The following is a 16,344-nucleotide window of genomic DNA, read 5'->3' on the forward strand; positions in this document are numbered from 1 at the left end:
GATAGGATGGTTGTACTTGTGACCTCATAGCAGCCTTGGTGGCCTGCATAATACCTCCACAAGATCAAGCCAGTTATTACTCTAGTATGGAAGGGGAAGAACTTAGGAGCCCTCAATCCCAACTGAGGAGATACTGACAGTGGCTCCAGGAGAAAGGAGACTGAGTTTTCTTTAAGGGTCACCCAAGCTCCAGTGTATGGCTCCACATCTATGAGTATATATGGCCAGCACACATTTGCCTATTTAAAAACAATAACAACCCACCGAGTACTGGTAATGAGTCAGAAGGATAGGGAGGATTCTTAGAATTAAGAGGATAAATGGGATGGATATGATTAAAACACGTTTAAGAAATCCTCAAAGAATGAATAAAAACATTTTTAAAAATAAGGGGTTAAAATTAATGAGTGCAAGTGTATCTGACTCTGCATTAATATGCCCTAGCTTTATTCATATTTTTTGTCACTATATAAGGTTTTAAAAAAAGAAATTCCATCAAAGACAAAAGGAGGAAAAGGTCCAGAACAGACAAGTGCGGGTGACCTTGGTGTGGCTCGGGAGGGAGGGAGAAGGCCTGGATTACCATGAGGACCAGGACCGCATTCTGAAATGAGATGGTAGGACCAGTTGGGCAACTCTGGACGAACCAAACCCCTCTTGACTTGTGAATTCTAATTCACATGTTGGAGATCAAACCCAGAGTCTCATGGAAACTGCACAATGTGTTCTTTCACTGTTACATCTCAGCTCTCAAAGGGAGGCTTCGAATATGTGAACAACGTCATAGTTGAAGATACTTTAGTGATGGAAATTTCTAGCTCAAATTGAAGCATATAGAAGAAATCAGAAAGAATTTACAGAAATTCATAGAGTGAAGGAAGCTGGGAACGTTTGTTTTCTTTCAGCTTTGTGTACTTACTACTTACCCCCTCTTTAAAAATTAAAAGTAGGTATTCCTCTAGAAAAATAACTATTTTACACGCTGAGGAGGAGCGGGGCTTTTCACCCAGCCCTGCTGTGTGGGATCCTGGAGCAGTAGCGCTTGCTCTGGCCCAGCTCTGGCCTCCTGGAATACACTCCTGCCCATGTGGCTGTGGTGGAGTCCCAAGACCCTGGCTGCCAGCAGTCTCTGGTAGTGAGTGCCCCAGCTACGGCAGCTGCAGCTGCGGCTTCCTCCGCTTACATGGCTTCCTCCACAGGCCACTCACACCACAGTTGCTGCTTGCACCTTCCATTTCTGGGCAGCTCTGCCTGTAAGCAGGCTCTTCCTTATTTGGAGGTAGAATCTCACCCTGGCTGCCACCTTTCTCAGCTTGAGCCCCTTTGAACCCTAGTTTCTGGCCTGATCAAAGGGCCCCTCGAATGCCATTCGGAGGTCATGAAAAGACAGACACTGTAGCCCAGGGCATGTATTGGTGGTCACTTCCTCATGGCACCAAGTATAGGAGCTTTTGATCTGAAAGCACAGTGAAGCAGAGTTTCCACATTCAGTCTTCAGAGCATCACCAGGAAACTGGAATTCCATACTGAGCTCAGATGGAAGACTCAGACCTCACAGAGCAGGAGGAAATGACTATTGTCAGGAGTGACATGTCATGGCAAACTTCATGAAGATGAATTTCTATTCATCCTTTACATGATGAATTCCCTGATGCTCTTCCCATTTTAAAGGAAAAGAAACTAAGGCTTAGAAACATAATGAACTTCAGTTTCCACACTGACATATTTGGAGAATTATATTAACTCTTCATTACTATAACATGTACTCGAGATAGGTCACTTCAACAGAGGTTTGTTTTGGGCATACAGTTTTGGAAGTATAGGGCCCAACCAGCATAGCACAGGCCCTGGTGCACCACACCATGATGGCAGTGTGAGTATCTCTGACTCTGCTCTTTCTCCTCTCTCTATAAAGCCATCAGGAGACTTCTATTCCAGTGATCAAATCAAACCTAACACTTCTCAAAGGCCACAGAAGGATCATGTTTCTATTTCCTCACACAATTTGTTTGTAAAGGATTCATTTATTTTGTGTATGTGTGTACACTGTCACTTTCTCCAGACACACCAGAAGAGGGCATCCAATCCCATTACAAATGGTTGTGGGCTACCATGTGGTTGCTGGGAATTGAACTCAGGACTTTTGGAAGAGGAGTCAATGTTCTTAACTGCTGAGCCATCTCTCCAGTCCTCCTCACACAATTGATAGGTGTCTTAGTTACTTTTCTACTGCTGTGTAGAGGCATCCAGGCCTATGTCTGTTCTCCAAGCTGCAGTTTCTGGTTGCTCCAGATGACTCTGGACATATGACTCAAAAGATGGCTGTGAAGTCAGTCTTATGTGGGATGTCTTGCAGAATGGGCATCCTGCTCTGCATGTTCCTCCTCCTTTAAAAAAAAAATACCACACTTGTATCATGGCAGAATGGGTTCTCTCTTTCTATCTTGTGAGTCCTGGATTGAACCCAGGTCATCAGGTTTGGTACCAGGCACCTTTACTTGCGGAGCCATCTCACTGGCCTTTTCTTTGATACAACCATATAAACTAATGCAGGGGATTCTGAGAGAAACCTAAGCTGGGCAGGAAACTAGAACAGACATTCTTCCTGGTCTTTCTTCTCTTCCCAGATTTGTGGTAGGTATCCACATAGCTGACTATGATAGTCCTTTTCAGGGACTCTGACCTTCTGGGGACAGATTCTTCTACTAGTTCTGGGAACTGAACCTAGGACCTTGAACATGCCAAACCAAGGGTCAGGTTTCTGTGTTTGTTATTTGGTTGCTTCCAATATGGTCTTGTAGTTTAGCCTAGACTGACCTAGAACTGGCAATCCTGCCTCTGCATTCTGAGGGCTGACACGACAGGCTGCATCAGGATCAGTTTTGATTGGAACATCCATCTCTCTTTCCCAGAGGTAATCTAATATCTCTGTAGGTTCAGAGAGCTCCCTGGCCTAGTCCCAGATTCACCCAGTCCTTCAGAGAAGCTGAATAGCTATTCTTGGTAGGCTCTGTGGGGGTTCTTCACCTTCTCCTTGTCCTCTCAGTCTCCCAAAGTCCTCACTGCCCTGGGGCCAAGAGAAGTCCATGGGTAGCATGCCTGTCACCATACATCAAAGGAGGCTAGAGGTCCTGAGCTATCCAGAGATGGCCAGAAGTCAAGGAGTCCTGATCCTGGGAGTGGCAGAGTGAAGTCAGATGGTTGACACCTGTGCATGTATACCAGTGCACCCTTCCTTACATTAGAGGAGTCTACATGTCCTGAACTTGCAACATGTCATAATTATTTTGCTTATTTACAGAGTCACTTTCTAGTCCAGGCTGGCCTCAGACTTGTAGCAGTTCTCCTGAGTGCTGAGATTATAGGGGTTTGCCATCATGCTACTACAGTTTTTTAAAAATATTTTTATGTGTTGAATATAGGTAGACTCCTTCCCGTATCTCTGTGTATCAGAGTGTTTCCACTTTGAGGCTTCTGTTTGCAGCCTACCACTGTTTGACATGGCTGGGCCCAGGCCTCTCGCACTCTTATGAGTTTGGCTGTACCATCTTTTTAGTTCTTTCCAAGTCCTCCCCCTATCAAAAGATAAAAAGTCTGTGACTGCTGTCAGGCCTCAAGAAGCATGGCCAGGGCCTGGTCTAGCATCCCAGACTTGCTGGTTTTCCTCCGTTCCTTGGGCCCTGAAAGAGAGGCAGAGGTAGGCACTCACATTGTACCCATTCTTGGGCACCTGGGGTTGACTGACAGTATCCAGGTGAGGGGCAGCTGTTATGGCAGCCCAGCCCAGCCCAGCCTAGGTGATGTGTACACATGGGGACTTGACAGTGCCTTCCTGATACAGGCACTCAACTTTTCTTCCAGCACAGGGCTTGATTGAATTTCTGGAAACTTCCAAACTTATTATTTAGGGGTCAGTGCCTGTAGATGAAGCCTAGAGGAGGAAGAAGAAGCTATTTGGGCTATAAGGGGAAAGAGAGGAGGTCTGGTCAGCTGGAAATGAAGACCAGATAAGTGAGGAAGGAAAGAGAGTAAGAGCCAGTGAAAAGGGAGAGGAAGACAGGGAGCAGAGAGAGAAGGGGACAGAACTGTGGCATAAGTGGCAGAGTGGATGCCTCAAGGGCTGGGCAGGGTCTCCTCTCTGTCTTACCTAGGTATTCTCTGCATATCCTTAGGTTTGGGTTCCAGCTATAGTAAAGGCATATGTGGCCTGGTGAGGCTGTCCTCTGGGTCTGGCCATGATGACAGCCAGATGGTTTCCTCCTTTGCCTCTGGGCCTCTGTAGCCACTGGCATCAAGCAAGTAAATATAGAGGCTTCTGAAAATTCACTCAGGCCTGTGATAGAAGTTAAGTTGAGCACCTGCATCACGGCACTTCTAAGACCCTAAAAATGGAGAGAAGAGCTTAGCCTGCCCAAGAAGCAACTGCAGGGGTTCAGAAGTGATGCTTTAGCTGCAGCCAGGGATCCTCGAGGCTTAGAGGAAGAGGCTTTATTTTAGGTTCTGCCCTGTGTGAACCTAGAGTGGTGTTGACTGCCTCTGGTGACGTCATATAGGCTAGGGACAAAGGTTGGACAGACAGACACTTGGTAGGGAGAACTACAGAGGGATAAGATCAGAGTCAACTAAGAGGAAAGGCTTATGGAGAGAGCCTGGTCTGCATTGTCACTTAAATCAGAGATCCCAGTCCAGGGCAGAGGCAGAGATGCACTTCTGTCCCTAGAAGGGAGCAGTGGACATCTGGGCAGCATCTGCTTTGCTTTTTCGAGCACCAATCCTAGACACCCAACTGGTTTTCTGATCCTCACTGTCAAGCTTGTGGGATATGGGGAGGGAAGTGAGCTGGGAACCATATGAACTGTTTGAAAATATCTCACAAAACAGGAATTGAGATTGCCCACATTCCCAATGGTATCACCACTAGTCAAGACACAAAACTCTTTGCTTTAAAAAAAAGCAAAGAGTTCTCTATACTCCTCCCCTAGAGAGTGCTGCTTGGCAGGGGGTTCTAATATGAGCAGAAATGCACAGGTTGGCAGTGAATGCCCATGCCACCCCAGGCAGGCAGGGCTATCTGTTGCTCACTGCAGTCTCCCTCACACATTAACTCTACCCATCATGCATGGAATACTCTGCAGATACATGGTAAGGCAGAGCTATAGCAGTCAGTTAGCTTGGTTGGTTTAAGAATACATCAGATCCACAAGGAAGCAAGGTCTGACAGCTGACCTGGGTCGACATACTCACAAAATGATGATATTGAAGCTCAGAGGTGGGTGGGAAGGTAACGGGTTGCCCATGTTGGACCCAGGCAGAAGACTATTAATTCAGAGGACAGTCAATGGATGAGAGACCTCTTTGGCATGATGAAGTTAGCAGATGACAACGAGGGTGATTAACAGGTGGGAGGGGCATCATGGAGGCTGAGGCTGTTACCTCCTGGGAGATAAGTTTTTCCATGTCCCGTGTCTACAGCATGGACAGCAGACCACAGAAGCCCTTTGTTAGTGTAGCTGCTCAGCCAGTATCCTGAACCCCATCAGACTAAAGCTAGAATGTGACCTAGTGCTTGCTGGCCTCCCTTCTGCTGCCTTGGTCCTACATTCAATCTCTTCGTGGCAGCCATGGGTTCTAATGAAGACCTAGGGGAGATTATGTCCTTCCTGTGCTTGAAACACCACAGAGCCCTTCCCCCACCCCCAGTCATGTTCCCTGTAAAACAGAATATCCTTACTATGGTGTACTATGTCCTATGGGTCTGTCTTTGTCCCTCTTTGACATACTAAAGTATAGTTACAAGCTCTCCTGCCCCTGGGCCTTTGCTTACTACCTCACCTGAAGCTTTCCCTCCAGTTATCTGAATTTTCACCACATAGTCTTTCCAGTTATGTTCTGAGCCTTACGCTTCCTGGCATTCAATATAAAAACACAGCCCTCACCCCATATTCTCAGCCCCTTCCCTGGCTCTGTATTTTCTTAACACCCCAAGAGTAACAACTACAGTCAGACACCACATAACATTTCACTCAATAACAGACTGCATGTACCACAGAGATTCCTAAGATTGTCTCCTAGTGGATATGTCTTAGTTTGCGTAAGGACACTATGATGGCACAAGTGCCTGATGTAGTTCTCAGAAGGAACCATGTTGACTGTATATCATTTACATCTCCATTCTGCTTCATGCCTGCCTGGGGAGGAAAATGGAATCACTGTCTCATTTCTTGCTGTGGATCCTCAGCACAGAGAGCAGATCTAGCAGGTACTCGGCACAGACCTACCAAATCTCCTGTAGATGAACACTTTAACTAATTATGTGCATTGGTGTATTGCCTTTATGCAGTTGTATGTGAGGGTATCAAATCTTGGAGTTACAGAGAGTTGTGAGCTGGCATGTGGATGTTGGGAATTGAACCAGAGGCCTCAGCAATCAGTGCTCTTAACTGCTGAGTCATCTCTTCAGCCCTAGATGAACACTCTTTCCACTTGAAAGTTATGTGACATTGGGAAGAGCATCACTGGATGTTAGTGACCCAGTCCCTGAAAAGGATATTTAAAATTTCCACCCCTCCTCCAAATAGAATACAGGTAAAATTTGCCCCACTCGAGCAAAGCAAACAATAAAAACCACCCCGGCTGTCCTCTGAGCCCAGTCTTGTCCACTTTTAGCCTGAAACTCTCAGCCCAGGGTTGTTTGAACTTCTGAATCTCAGGGACACCTACTTAATCTTGGTTGGGTGGGTCCATGTCCTTCTCTTGGTTTTCCTAAGTGTTCCTTAGCTAACCCAGTCTTTGGTGGCCTTGTCCTTTGTGTCGTGCCCCCTATCCCCAGACTTCTCTGTGCTCCTGCTTAAGTCCCCAGCATTTCCATTTTTCTCTAGCTTCCCTCTCACTGTATAATAAAGCAGCTGTTCAGATAGCCATAGGCAACTATGAGGCAGGTTGGTCAGCCTGCTCCAGGAACCCAGCCACACCTATGGGAAATACCCATAAACTATTCCTAACTCAGTAGGGGCCACCGTTTTGCTGTACCCAGGCAGGACTTAACTAGTGGAATCTGAGGTTTAAGACATAGGAAACCCTCCTGCCCTGTAGCCCTATACCTGGCCATCCCTTGCATGAAAATGATTTGTGCTCCAAGCCTGAACTGCCTGCCACCACACAGAACCCTGCCAACAGTGTCTTAGGGAACAAGCCAGAGGCTGGACTCATGCAGTCTAAATGTGAGTTTTGACTTTGTCATTTGATAAATATAGATTGAGTTGTGAGTACCACATGCTAGATACTTACTGTACTGGGCAGAGGTGAATACAACTTCTCTTGACCTTTCTAGTTGGGAGTTCCACTGAGCTCCTAGATAGGCCCCTAGAACAAATAAGTACTCCTCTTTTCTTGGGGACAACTCACGCATCACTACCTCATTTATTTAGACCCTCCTGGATCTGTGAAGAGTACTCATGGCTAGGTGAGTCATGTAGCCTGACTGAACCCTAAGTTTCTCTAACCCCATCACCTGTCCAATAGGCTATCAGTTCATAGAGAAGCCATGGGCGTAACTTACTCATTCACCATCATTGATTATCAAAACTTACTGAATCTATACCAGGTACCAACCTACCAGTGCAGGACACACCATGGAACAACCAGAAAAGCCACCTGCCAAGCAAATAGGGAAATTTCTGCCACTTAGAAGTGGGAAAGTGTTTCAGGCAGAGGGACCAGCATGTACAGTAAGAAGGGGCACTGTAATGAAGCCAGAAGGTAGGATATGGCATCAAGAAAGTCATGAGGGCCTGTGTGAAGGGACTATCAGCCACTGGGGACACTGAAGAGTTAGGCCAGGAGGGGAGGGGACTGGAGAGGTGACTCAGCAGTTGAGAGCACATGGTGGTCATGCAGAAACCTGGATTGGTTTCCAGCACCCACAAGGTGGCTCACAACCATCTGTAACTTCAGTTCCAGAGGATCCAGCACCCTCTTCTAACCTGCATAGGTACTAGCTATGCTCACAGTGCATAGACATGCATGCAGGCAGAACACCCATATGCATAAAATAAAATAAAACTTTAATACATATGTATTTTTTATTGTATGTGTATGAGTGCACTACATGGATGCCTGGTATTTGAAGAGGCCAGAAGGTGGTGTCTGAACCCTGGGAACTGGAGCTACAGATGGTGATGAGCCTCCATTAGGGTCCTTGGAATGGAATATCTCCAGCCCCACTCCTACCTCATCCTCTGAAAGAGCAGTCTGCTCCCTCCCTTAAGTTTTTAAATTTCAAAATAAGATTTAAGAGTCAGGGGAGAGTCGGCCTCAGTCTTCCAGCACGGGCACACATTATCATCTTTATATCATCTTGTACACCTGGCCTTGTGAGTGACTGCATAGAGGAATAGGTAAGCTAGGAAGTGTTGTGGGTGAGTCTATGACTGTTGGTGGTTCCCAGCACTAATTTGTGCTGGTGCCCACAGCAGGCCTTCTGGCTTCTCAGTCTCAGGACTGCGTGACAGAGTCCCAGGACAGGTCATTGAAGACCAAAACTTAGCAGCCCTGCATTTCAAAGGTGAGGAGATTAGACCTTATCCTTTAAATCTCAACCTTGGCAGAGGTCTCCTTTGCTCTTCAAGTGACTAAGGAGGGCCTTATTGTATAATGGGACCAGAGGAATCCCAGAAGCGCCAAGCTTGGCTGTAAGTGCTGACTCCCTGTGAAGAGAACAAGGGCTCTGGATAGTCACTGGATAAGGAAATCTGGTTTGTTTTTTCTTTTTGTCTGAGAGAGGATTTGAAGTATCTCAGCCTCACCTCATACCTTCACTATAGCTGATGGCCTTGAACTCTTGCCTCTACCTCCTGAGTGCTGGGATTCCAAGTCAGTTCTCTTATGCTCAACTTGGAGTCTGTTTTTAAAGCAAGACAAGGGTCAACAGATAGAACAATTGTCATATACTCCCTCTTAGAACTCACCAGGCTGCAAGGAGAGCTGAGAAGAAACACCACCACCTTCACCCTAGCCTAGAAGGATGGGATGAGGTGTAGGGGCTATCGAGACTTCTGCATGTGCAAGGTGGGGTTTAGAAGTGGTAGCCACTGGCCCCTAAGTGTGAAAAAGATAGCTCCTTCCCACAGAGCAGATAGGTGCCTGAAGAGGAAGGGGTGTAGGGGAGTGGGGTTGGGTAATTCATCTTGGCTTGGGAAACCTGGATGGATACTTGAATGGATGTATAGATTCATTAATGAATGGATGAATTGAAAGGGTGGGCTGCATGGGTGGCTTAGAAAGGGCTGGCTAGCAAAACTCTCGGTTTGCAACTAAGTGTGGCCTTTCTATCATGTTCCCAGGGGTCTGACTTTAGTGTGGTGGCAGTTGTCACCCCACTCCCCTGCCAGGTCCAGGTCCAGCCTCAAAGGTCCAATCTTCTTTGTTTCATCTTATTCTCTGGCCATCTTCAGGCACTACCTTGCTGCCCACCTCCAAGATATCCTGGGCTCAACCAGTGTTGCCCCCTCAAAACCCTGAGCCCCTGGGTCTGTGGGGTCCGTAAGTGCTAGGATCTCTGAAATGCATCTCTGGTGCAATGAAAGGAGGCACATCACGAAGGTCCCTACCTACTTGTCTACACCTACACACACACACACACACACACACACACACACTCCCACACGTCATTCTGTGCCCCAACCCCAGCACTGCTTGTTCGCACCTTAAACAGCTCTTCTGCTCCGTGGGATCCTCTAGGGCCAGCTTCTGCCTGCCAGGTTGCAGACCCTCCGCTATCACAGACAGTCTCAGATCCCTGTGTGTGGCCAGTGTACGCACAGGCGCAATGTCCATACTTTTTCAGTCCCTTGGCCCCACACAGCAGTCAGCCCAGTCACAAACAAGCCCATACGAATACACAGCGCCCTCGGAACACAGCCCACGCAGGCAGCCCCGCCCACGCAGTCACACTACCACCTATAAACAATCGCACACAAACACCACCCCCACGCAACCACTGCATCACTCAGTCCCGCCGAGACCTACCGGCATGTTCAGAGGCTGGTTTCTAGTTAATCCCCTCCAACCCCCCCATCATCAGCCCGTGACATTCACACGTAGGGCAGAACAGAAATTTATAGCCACACTGATACACGGTCCTGAACGCACAGCTAAGGGCTCACCCGTGGGCTCGTAAGTCACTAGAAAAAATATTAAAGCGTTCCCTCCCTTCTAGCTTTGGCACGCGCGCGCGCACGCACAGCACCCCCTTCCCTCCCCGCCCCCACTCGGTCTTTAGGCGCCTAGGAACCTCGCAGCAGTGACCTGGCCACAGCGGTGAGAGCCGCGAGAGCGTCTCCTTGGCGCCCCCTCCTCCTGCTCTCGCCCAGCTTACCACTCCTCCTCCCTGCCCCCTCCCTCTTCTCCCCTCCTCCGCGTCTGGGGCGCGGGCTGCGCGCAGCCAAGCCCCCTTGTCGCGTGCCCCTCCCCGCGCGCGCCCTGCGCCCGCATCGTGCTAGCCCAGTGGACGTGGCCACAAGGCCGTCTCTAATTACCTCCTGTCCCCCCGGCGGCCAGTGAATAATGGCTACTGAGGGCACTCGCAGGCGCTGCTGAGCAGGAAGCGAGGGGCTGGAGAGGCGCGGCGCGCACGGGAGCGCGAAAGAGAGGAGCGAGCCCAGCGCCAGCGCTCGCGGCGCGCAGAGAAAGGAATCGTGTGAGCGCTCACATATTTTTCTCCCAAGGATCTCATCTGGCGGTCGGGTACTGGAAGAAGCGAGGGGGAGAGCGCACCGTTGCAGAGAGACGGCAAGAGAAAAGGGAGACTGAGAGTCGCGCCACGCCGGCGCCCCAAGACCCAGGAGGAGCCCGCAGGTATTGTTGGCGGCGAAGCTTTGTGTCTTCGGCGGGCTGCTCCGGGCAAGAGGGCTCCCTGAATCCCGGCCTGCCACCGCGCTCTGACCTGCCGCGAAGCAGGGCTGCTGACGGGGGTCGCCGGGGGCCCCCCCCTCCCATCGCACCGCGATCCTTGTTGGAGTTGCGGGTTTGCGTGTTTGGAGGTTTTCCATGTGGGTGGAGGGGATCAGTCTCAGGAGAAGGAATTTCTTTTCTTTTTTCTTTTCTTTTCTTTCTTTCTTTTTTTTTAATGGCCGCAGCAGTTAGGTTGTGCTGGGAATTCTCCCCTCCCTTTTGCTCCACAATGCCTTGGTGAGCGGTCACGGCGACCGAGCTACTGGTGGAAGAATTGGGGCTGAGATGTCGCGGCGGGTGGCCGCAGATGGGGATGCTGGAGAAGGAAGGAGTTCACCTCAAGTTCGCAATCTGTGTCGGAAAGCTGGTCCGGCCTGGGAGGGCGTTTCGAGCACCGGTCCTACTGTGAGCAACCAGTGAGAAACTTCCCGAGAGTGCCGTCTCCCGGGGGACAGTTCCCTGGCGCCTCAGGGCACTACTGCTGCCCCTCCTCTCAGCCTTGGAACGTTTAAGCGCCCCCCCCCCACCCCCGCGGCCCCCGCCCCCCCCCCCCATTCCCCGGCCGCTTCCGGATCTGGTGGACTGATCGGCTTTAAACACTTCCCCTAGATACCCCTCCCCATTCCCTGTTGCGTTCCCTCTGTCCTGCGCCAACCCGCTTGCTAAAACAGCTGAGTGGCCAAGCTGACAATAAAATCTCATGCCTTTGCGGTGAGGGGCAGGGGTCATGACTCAGCCTCTCCTGTGACTGCTGACCCTGAGCCCTAGGCAGGGGAAGAGACTCCCTCTTTCTTCCTTGTTTGGGTTGGAGAGGTTACCACTAGATGGTGTGGAGAGGAGGCCTGTAGGGGTGCCCAGCAGGGAGAGTTGGGGTGCACTGGCTGGGCTGTGGATTCTGCTGGTCCGGGCTTGACGATTGGCTGGTGCCTTTGGGCACGTAGAAGAACCACTCTAACCACGGCCTCCTCCCGTCCTGTACAATGCAGGCTGAGAGGTGATCCCGGAGGTGATGTGCTTGTATGACGAAGTGCTTGGCTTCCTGAAATCCACAGCAGACACCACTGCTCTGGTGACCCAGAGATCTGGGATGAAATGGGGTGAAGAGGGGAGGATGGTAGGAGCAGTTCTTTTTCTACACTGGCGCCATGGGAAAGAAGGTCCGTCCCAGAGAATTCCTGGGACTGCAGTCCAGAAAGGGGGAGGAGGGATAAGCTCCAAGGGGGAACTTCTGGGTCAGAGCCTTGGCACTCAAAGCTGTCAGATCTTCACTTTGGGTTAGTGGAGAGGTGTGGGGCTGGGTGGGCGTTGGGAACCCCAGCTTTGATAGATAGCTAGTTGAGCTGCCCCAAGGGAATGGAGTCCAGATACCATAGGCTGGCTGTTAAAGCTGAGGAAGACACCTCTCTCCCTAGAAACTGGATTCTTAGGGGAACAAGGGGAAATGGATTGTCTTTAGACTGTTCTGTGCCTGGGTCCAGGAATCCAAAGAGTTAACCTTCTCCCAGAAATCTGTCAGTCCCTAAACAACAGAGAAACATTGTTAGCCCCTCCATGCTAACAGCATGATACTGCCTGGCAGGAGCTGCAGATCCAGACCCGCTTTCCCTATTCATGGCAGCAGCAATCTCTGCCTCTAGCTGGACAGGATGCATGCTGGTTCCTCATTTAGGGTCCTTGTAGGAGACATAAGTCAGAGTGTGTGGATTAGGCAGCTAAGCTGTGGCCTTAAGAGAAAGAGGTTACAGGCCTGGGTCATGGATACTGGGAGGGATGTCATGATAGGGGCTGGGTTTAGGAAGAAGAGCAAGGAGACCTTTCTGACCCTCTGCCTTACCCACACCCACACCTTCACCCCACAGCTGAGTACCTGGGTCTTTTAGAGTGACTTGCTGACCCCAGGATAGACTGTGACATTTGGGAGGCGAGGGCTCTGGGACCTAGAGCTTCATTTCGCCAACTTTGTTGCTGCCTGCTGTTCAACCCCAGGGCATAAGCACCTTATAGAGTTGTGTGTATGGTGAAGGAGGGCTGGGGACACAGCACAGAGCGGGACTACCTACCCTGCTCTGGACATCACCTCCATTTCCTATAGGCAGAAGCTATTCTTATAGAACCTCAGAGCCAGGCACACTGCAGACAATACTGTCTGGTATTTGGCCAGACAAACATAGGAGTGAATGATTAATGAGTGAGTCAGTGAGTGAAAGGGGATTAGAAGCAGCAGGTCATTTTTTAAAGGTATTTTTGACATATATATTATAACACAGTTTACAAAATATCTTGAAAAATAGAGAAAAACAAACATTATTGAGTGTCTTAGGGGCTCTGACAGCTTGCATGTTGGTGTGGTTCTTACCACATGTTGGCTTTGATGGTTGGTGATTTAAAGGCTTTCTTGAGTTGCCTGTATTTTGAGGGGGGTGCTGATAACACCAGCCTTTTCCTGTTTTGTAACCAGCTCTTTGTAAACACCAATGTTAATATCTTCAGGCTTTTCCAGTCAAGTGGATTTGGTATAATTTGCTTAATACTGCCCTTTGTTCCATATACTGGAACAAAATGATGTAGTTGAGTATATTTTATGTAGAGAGCCTTTTCTGATGTTTAAAGGTGATTTCCTCAAAATGCTGCTGCTGCTGCCACCACCGTGAGAGGCTTCAGCACGCCTGCAGTGGAAGAAAAAGGCTTCTCTAGTTTTCTTGGGCTAAGTAGGACACTGTTCTTCCTTCCCTACTGTCTAGAAACTTCTTCGTGCTGCAAAGAACCTTGGCAATGAGTCACTTGTCTGACCTCTCTCTTTTGACTCAAGAAGAGGAAACCAGAGCCCAGAGGGGAAATGAGTCCCAAGGTCACTTACCAAGAACCTGCTACTGACCTGGCGTTTGGGTTCTTGTATCTGGGAAGAGTCCTAGGTTGAGTTTGCCCATTTCATAGATGAGAGACCAGGTGAGGAGAACCACTCAGCTTGTCCCTGCTGTCTAGCTGGAGCAGTAGCAAAGAGGCTCCTAACATCTTTTGTGTCATGTACACCGCTGTGGCAGTGGGTGTAGGGCTACTACCCAAGTCCCCAGCCTGAAGTTGGTTAACCCTCCCCCACCTCTCACTCCTTTACCATCTCATTTTCCAAAGGGAAAAGCTGAGGATCGCAAGCAAGTGCATCAAGAGAGGTGGGGCTGTAGATGTCAGGCCCCGGGTGGTAATTCCTCCCCTCTGCTGCAACTTCCACGGTCAGAGACCCAGCTGTGGTCTGTTAGGAGCTGGGGAGGTATAAGCACCTGTCAAGATGTACTGTGTCTGGGATGGGGATCAGTTAAGTCTACTTAGGATCCTTCCGATCTGAGATTGACAGTGAATCCTGGGGTGAAAGGAAGGAGGAGAAACAGACGAGACAGTGATTCTAAAATGGGGGGAAGCTTGGAAGGAAGAGAATGGAGGAAGGAAAAAAAAGGAAATGGAATAGAAAGGATTTTAGGTCAAGTAAAGGACGTAAAGAGAAAGCCCTATGGACCTCATCAAGTACCCAGAAGCCTGGGGCTGTCAGGCTATTTAGTGCTGGGTGCCATGGGCTGGCTCTACAGGGCTGAGGGCTGTTCTGTCACCTTCTCCATAGGGAACAGAGAGGCTACTAGCCTGGGCCCTATATGCTTCTATGTGACCCCAAACAAGTTGCACCCAGCCTTAGACACCCTTGTAGCAGGCAGCTGTGGCTTCTGATTCCCCATCCAAGAACAGGGCCCTTTTTGTCAACATGCCAACACCTCATCCCTGAAGGTTGAAACTGCTGAATATGGACATTGTGTGGGATGTGTGCAGGTGAGTGTTCATCTGTGTGTCATGTTTTGGGATGTGCCCATGTGTGTGCCTCTAATCCTCCTCCCCCCTTATTTATTTTTTTGAAACAGGAATCTTACTATGTAGATAACTGGCCTCCAACTTGTGACCCTTCTGCCTCCACATGCATATTCCTCCTGTCTAGACACACATGCCTCTATGTTCTCCTGTGGGTGCCCTCCATGTGGATGCATGCACATCTCTGCAGGTATGTGTTGGGGGTGGGATGTAAGCTTGTGTACGTGTATGGCTGTGAGTATGTAATAACCTCCTGATGGCCTTGAGGAGACCCAGGAGCCAGACTTTTGTGCAGTTCTCAAGGTTGTGGGTAAAAGTGAAGAATGGCCCTTTGCTGAGAGGGCTACACTGGGAAAGCTTTGAAAAAGAAAGAAAATCCTAGAAGACTGTCTTCCTTGTGGTCTCCAAGGAGATCAGCCTGTGAAATGATCCGCACGTTAATTAAAAACGATTATATCCTGATTGAGCTGTTTTTGCTCAACCCCCAGCCAGGAAGAGGCTGAGGCTGCATAGGGGGGTCTGGATAAACAGGGTCTAGCCACAGGCTCAGGACACAGGTTTGGAGGGCTATGACCAGTAGTGGGGATACATGCCCAATTAGGGTCCCTTGAGGTGATATCCTTGAGGTCTAAGGAGCTAGGTGGCACCCATCAGAATGCCACGGATCTGTCTTCATTTCCATGGTAGTATACCATCATTTGCATAACCCTGCGAGTTGGTGTGTGTGCTTCATGCAGCCAGATGTTGGGAACTCCAGGCTGTACCCAGTTCTCTGGCCTCAAGACCCAGCCTGTCTTCTTAGCTCTTAGCTGCCCCCAGGCTCCTATTTTTGAGCTTCTACTTCTACAGAAGCTCGAGGAAGCTAGGGCCAAGAGAGTCTTCTCATTCTCCATGTCACTAAGTTCCTTCCTTTCTGAGCTTCCATCTACACAGAGCATAAGCCGTGTTATTCCTTCACATGGGGGGATTTGATGCCTAGATGGTCATCATCTGGCCTGCATCCTTTGTATCTGCCCCTGCTGTCCTGTGTTAGCTGATAATCTGTAGCAGACCAGACCCAAGTGCCACTAGGGCTTGCAGGCACTGCAGCTACACTCGGGATGCACATGATAAGATTTCTCTAGGGAAGCCCAGGCCTGGCATTGCACTGTTTTGCTTGGTTATCTCTCCCGTTAACCCAAGGAACGCTCCCGTGGAGAGTCGCAGTCACAAGCATCCCATGGTAGTCATTCCTGTAACCTGCTCACCTCAGCATCTGGGAGACCTGCCCACCACTGCACCTCTTCTTACTCCCACACACTAATTGGCTGCCTCTGCCCCAGGCTTGCCCCGATTCTCTGAGAGGGAAAGACTCAGATTCAAAAGGATTGAAGGTCATTGCCCCAGAGTAGCTGAGCCTAATTTTCCTTTGGTATAACAGTGACGGTAGCTTTTCCTGGCAAGTCTGTCAGGAAGTGAGGTAGGGTTTGTTTAAGTGCCTGACAGCCCCGGATGCAAAAGGACTCATCTGTACACCTCTACATCCAGGACAAATGTATGCTGCCA

The 16,344-nt window shown here is 49.5% G+C and overlaps 1 protein-coding gene across 5 annotated transcripts in view; it reads left to right on the forward strand.

The window, feature by feature from the left end:
- Rai1 (retinoic acid induced 1) overlaps positions 1 to 16,344 on the forward strand; it is a 94,281-nt gene that overhangs the window by 24,600 nt on the left and 53,337 nt on the right. For 2 of the 5 annotated variants that reach the window (XR_879537.3, NM_009021.2), the window contains exon 2: positions 10,725 to 10,854. The exons of 1 other annotated variant lie outside the window; for it this stretch is intronic. The gene's annotated coding sequence lies outside the window, so the exon portion shown is untranslated. Of the gene's footprint in view, positions 1 to 10,565; positions 10,855 to 11,658; positions 14,990 to 16,344 lie in introns of those variants that run through there. 2 more of the 5 variants (NM_001037764.1, XR_003949361.1) reach the window with 2 other exon arrangements.

This window comes from Mus musculus, chromosome 11, assembly GCF_000001635.26.
Source record: "Mus musculus strain C57BL/6J chromosome 11, GRCm38.p6 C57BL/6J".
NCBI classification, from domain to species: Eukaryota; Metazoa; Chordata; class Mammalia; order Rodentia; family Muridae; genus Mus; species Mus musculus.